Source organism: Cololabis saira, chromosome 6 (genome assembly GCF_033807715.1).
Source record: "Cololabis saira isolate AMF1-May2022 chromosome 6, fColSai1.1, whole genome shotgun sequence".
NCBI classification, from domain to species: Eukaryota; Metazoa; Chordata; class Actinopteri; order Beloniformes; family Belonidae; genus Cololabis; species Cololabis saira.
The window spans coordinates 15,408,881-15,414,880 of NC_084592.1; positions in this window are offsets into that span (position 1 = coordinate 15,408,881).

Consider the following 6,000-nt stretch of genomic DNA (forward strand, 5'->3'; position numbering starts at 1 on the left):
GCAGTACGCCTTATATATGATCATTACGGTAATTTCTTTTACTGTAGTCAGGGGGATTGTAGCTAATGTAGTTGGTGTCGCCGAAGTAACGGCGCTAAAAACGTCAGGAATCGTCACAGACGTTCAAGACAACAGCAGCGACGGTGACTTGCATAATGGCGACTTTGACGAGACGGAGCAAAGCTGGTTTTTATTTTGTTAATAAAGTTTGACATACGGTACTTTTTTTCTTCTTGTTTTTTTTTTGCATTTGCTGTAGGATTTTGTAGCATTTCCTGTAGCGCAGTTCCATCAGGTAGATACGTAACTCAACCCCAGACACTATAGTATGGTATTTTTGCCATATAGTGCGCCTTATAATGCGGTGTATATATATATATATATATATACACACAGGGCCGCCGCAAGGGGTGTGCGAACCGTGCGACCGCACAGGGTCTCGCGCCCCAAGGGGCCTCGCGCTATGGGCCGTTTTTTTTTTTTTTTTCTCTCCCTTATAAATATCAACAGTCACTTTCCATTACAGACTTAAATGTGTACTAGTCTGTGCATATCAATAAATATATGTGCAATGATGCGCGTGTCTGTTGTTCAACACAACTGATCAGACCAAGCGCAGACACAAGGTGCTCTGATCCAGACGAGTGGAGTTGGAACAAACTGTCACACAATGTCGAGAGAACGAGACAGATTCAGGAAATTTCCATCAGGGGATGAAAAAAGAAAAAAAACTAAAGAAAATGGGAAAAAGAGTTTAATGTCTCTCTGAAAGGCTCGTTTTTTTGTTTTCTTGAAGTGATACACCTTAAACAATGTCGGATAATGTAGTTTGAAGAAGCAATGTCCTTTTTTTTGTGTCAAAAGATTCTGTGTGAACTTCCCGATTTACAAAATGATAGTTGTCAGGTCCTCTGGTTTCGGATCATCTTCCTGGTGTCCGATTCCACTTCCAGAGGCCTGACGGGAATCGGCCCATTTTGTAATGTTGTCTTCCAGGTCGGTGGGAAAGCCTGTGTTCTTCATCGCTCCCAACAGAACGACCAGCAGCGGGGGATCGTCTGAGTTACGCTGACAACACTCTGCACCTCCCCCTGATGTTTTTTCCGACACATTTATCGGAGCATTGGAGGAAACAATCAGACACTACCAAGTTCGTAGACCATCGAGGGTCTAATCAGACCACTGTTCTTTCCAGGTTATGAAAGTGGACAAGGTTATCACAAACTCAGTCCACGTCACTGTTTCAGAAAAAGGTTTGACTTCACTCTCACATCCGTCTTCCACAACATGACATGATGTTATCGCTCACCTGCATCCATGGCCCAGGTATCCACATGCACAGAGCTGGAGGATGGCAACAGGCTGTTGTGAAAAACCCATCAAATGCTCTTTAACGCATTCTTTCCAACTAGTTTAATAACTGGACTGAAACTGAGTGTCTAAGTTACCAGGAATAAGACCTGAGAGATGATTCAGATTTCAGTAGATTTAATTAAACAGTTGCATGTAAACGGGTCATAACATACATGAGGTGTCTCGATGCAGAATGAGGATGAAACAAAGGAAGCATCATGATTTTAAGGCATAAAGGATGATTCATTCTTACGATTCGAGTCGACAAAAACATCTTTAAGGTCAAAGCTATACAGTATTTTGCTGCTCTCAGCAGTTTTGATTTAATCAAGTGGCCAAGGCTAAACTTTCCATCACACAGTCATGTAGTCCAGATAACGATGTGGGGACCAGCTTATAATTTATTTTTTATTTTATTTTATTTTTTTTTATTTGTTTGCACTTACAAACATACAAGCATCGAAAAAAAGCAGTAATAAAACAAAGTTAAAATGTGCAGGAAAGATCATGAAGCCCAACGGGCTTATAAGCGACCCTCCCCTCTTTAACCTACAATAATTATAATTAACACTTTACACCCCCCTCTCCCCACCCAATACCCACAATTCCTCATACACACGTGCATATTTCCATCATATCCAAAAAAGTATGTTATACAGCAGAGAACAATAGTTACATAAAATTTTGAAAGAAAAGAGAAATATATATAAAAAATAATAAAAAAATAGAGATACATATACAATACCCAATGATACAAAAGTGATTAGAACATCTGCAAGGATTTTTAAAATTTAATCTTAAACGTATTTAAAGAGAGACATGATTCTGTTAACTTTTTTATATCGTTCCACAGCACTACACCTTGGTAGACAAATGAAAATTTAGCAACAGAGGTCCTACAGAAAGGAATGTGCAAGTCATTCTTCCCTCTTGTAAAATGTCCATGGTAATGGGAATTAAACTCAAAGTAACTTTGAAAAAAAAATTAGTGAAGATGCAGGAAGGGGAATTACTTCATACATAAGAACTCCTATTTGATACTTGTTGACCTCATAAATTGTGAGAAGTTGCAATTGTTTAAATAATGATATATGAATGATAATAATCATACTTCTACTAATAAATGAAGCAAAAACCTTTAAGAATAGAAACAGTTGTGTGTTGAATGGACTGTCCTTGTGAATGTGGTAAACACACTCACCTGTGGTTCACCTCAGCTGCTCGTGTCGTAGCACCAGCAGCTATAAACAGAAGGTCTAATTCATCTGCTCGCAAAGCGCCTCTCGTTTAACTTCAGAGTTACTAACTGTATTTTTTTCTGGCAGCATTGCTGCTTCTCTCAAGAGGAGTTTTGAAATGTCAACGTGGATTTATGTTTCACAAAGTTAAAGCTTCTGATGTTCTTATGTAATGGTCCCTCGTAACATTTCTAAGCCAAGTCCTGGCACATTCTCGTCTGGTGTTTTTTATCCTGACTTGTTTCTGCAGCAGCATCGTCATGTTCGCAGTCAGACTTTATAACGGGAGGGAAGGGAGGAAAGCAGCGCGATCTGCCAGAGAGGAAATCCTGAATAATCTGAGACTCCAACATTCTCATCAGTGCCTCTGTATATAAAATGAGGGAAATGATGCTGTCTGTTGTGTTGTGTGTGATGTTGCTCCTGGACGATCGACACGCTGTTCTTGTCCAATATGGAAAAGCATGAAATTGTATTTTAGCATTTTCTAAGTCTGGTACCAGCATTTCTGTGGTAGTTTGATGAAACTCTCCAATATCTGCAACAAAAACAACATTATTCTGTCATTTAGCATCTTTGGGTGATGTTACAGTATGATGCTTTTTCTGTATTACTTTTTACTGTCATAGTGTGAGAAGTCCTTGCTTTGTTATTCATCTGGATTTTTCCACATTAGTTTTGTATTTTTTCTTGTGTTTTACTTATATATTATATATTTACTTATTATATTTCAGAATATTTACGTCCTGTTTTAATTGAAAGTGTTTTTAACATGTGGTGTCATGACGGACTTCTCATTATTCTCCTATTCGCCCTTATTTTCTCCACCTGTGTCTCACCAGTGTGTCTGTGAGTGTTTGTGTTTTATCGTCCTGCCGCGCCTTGCATCTTTTATTTCTATTCATCTATATCTTTAAACCTGTCCTATCACCAAGAGAACAATGTGAAAAGTGGCCTTATATTCGGAAAAACTGTCAAAACCTTTGCAGTGATGTTCTGTAAACTTGTTGCATAGAGTTGTGTTTATCTGCTTTCTGAATTTAAGTCTTGTCTGGATTTCTGTTTGATGGGATATTGCATTTAAAAGGCAACACATTTTTTTAATTACTTTTTTTGTCTTTATACTTTTAAAACCTGCAATTTCATGAGGGTGTGTTGACTGTTGATCCACTGTAGTTTAGTGCATGTTGACACGGACGACACGGTCAGGACGCCGCTCATAATTCTTACTTGTAACACGATGACATTCCCAAAGACAGGTTGTCCAGCGAGCGTCATTCCAACAGCAAGGAGATATCAAAACAGAGGAGTGGTTTCCAACAGCCTTTATCTCAACAGACACATTGCTGAATTCATTTTTTAAATTAGTCTTGAGTTACTTTCATTTCTGAAAGCAGTGTGAATTTTATGAATTAAAATGATATCGCAGTGAGACACAGTGAGAGAGCGCCAGAGAGCTCCTGTGTCCTGCCGGGCGTTGCAGATGAGGCAGCGCTGGAATCAGAATATTTTTACAGGCAACCACACAAACACCTGCACACAAACTCAAAAACATGCACACACTCAACACCGTGGAAGCCATTTCTCACTCCCATCCTCCCGTCACCATGGCAGCACTTCAAAGGGCCGACCCGGAGCCGCTGCTCGAGAGGCTCACCCTCCCAGAATATGTTTCATGTGCTTGTGTCGCCTCAGACGTGAACATCTTCTAACGCTACTTCCTAATGAAATTAGGAGAGGTCCTGGATCAAACCCAGGATATGCCTGAATGATCTGATATGTGGATGTGAGGAAGCTGGAGGATGTTATTGAATGAAAGCACCGATATCTTAAAATAGTTATCACTAATGGAAACCATTTCTGTCTGATTATATTATAAAAACAGTTCAGAGCTGAAGGTAAATGTTCTTACAAACATCTGTTGCATAATCATGAGCAGGAATTCTTCTCCCTAATTCGTTTTATTTATACAGCGTCTAGTACAATACAAGTTCTCCCATAACAAGGTCCCCGATCAAATATTAAAGAAACAAAGGGAAGTAAATAAACTCCCCTGTTGGGAAAAAAAAACCTTTTAGACAAATGGTGGCAAGAAATGATTCCCCTTTGCGAAAGAACAAACCTTGAGCAGGACCTGGATCATAAGACCCTCCTGCTGAAGGCCAGCCGGGTAGAAGAAGAAAATAGGAGATGGGAACGAAAGCTGGAAAAACAGAGAGGGGGGGGGGGGGGGCGGGGGGGGGCCATATATATATTGATATATGTTCTATGTACATATATATATGTACTGATATGTGGTTAGTTGGTGGACTGCAGAGGTGGCTCATATAAACAGGTGTAGACAGCAGTTACTGAGGTGGTCAGAGGGGGGGCTGCAGGTCAGCATGCAGCTCCTGAGGCTCTGGCCTGCAGACAGAAGAGAAAAAAGAGGGGGCAGACCAGCACAACAAACTACAAGAACAACAGAGCACAGTTACGTTTAGGGGATAGTTCTAATTAAAAACTGTGGCTAGGAAGACGAGAGGGAGGGAGGCGTGGTGAGGGCCACCGCTCAGTGGATCATGTTAGTGTCCCCCTGCAGCGTAGCTCTATAGCAGCATTTGGTTTCGGGTTAGTTGCCAAATCTACAATAATGATAGTATTTGTATTATCATCTGATTTGGAATCACATTCATTTATTTGTGATTGATGTTTTTGTCACATTTCATTAATTTTAACCTGACCTTTCGCACATAGACACGCGTCCTTCTACATTCGCCAACGTTATCTGTCCTGCTGTCAGCTTTAGTATGACTAGAATTGACCCCCCATCCACACACACTCTGCCTTTATGAACCCGACGTGTTGCCAAACCGCTACACACACACACACACACACACACACACACACACACACACACACACACACACACACACACACACACACACACACACACACACACACACACACACACACACACACACACACACACACACACACTCTGCCTTTATGAACCCGACGTGTTGCCAAACCGCTGCACACACACTGTACAACCACGTTGCCATGCCAACGTAACAAGCGTTTTGGCTGACAGCTATAATAAACTTGATCGTCTCACGTGCACTAACACATGCACGGAAAAACACGGGTCGGGTGGAGCATCGGAGATCAGACCCAGATGGATGTGAACTCTGACTGACAGCATCTGTTCCTGCTGCAGACGTGCAGCTGGTTCCCTGAAACCAGCTGCAACGCTGCTTTTGCTGGGGGAGGGGGGGCTGCGGTGGGTAGGAACTGTGAAATGCGGTTGCAATCATAACTAATGCATCTTGACCATTGCTTTCAGAACAACTTGATCCCCTGTAATCTTGTCATATCGATCAATAGATGCTGATTTTTTAGCTGATGGATCTTTTAATAAATAAACTTC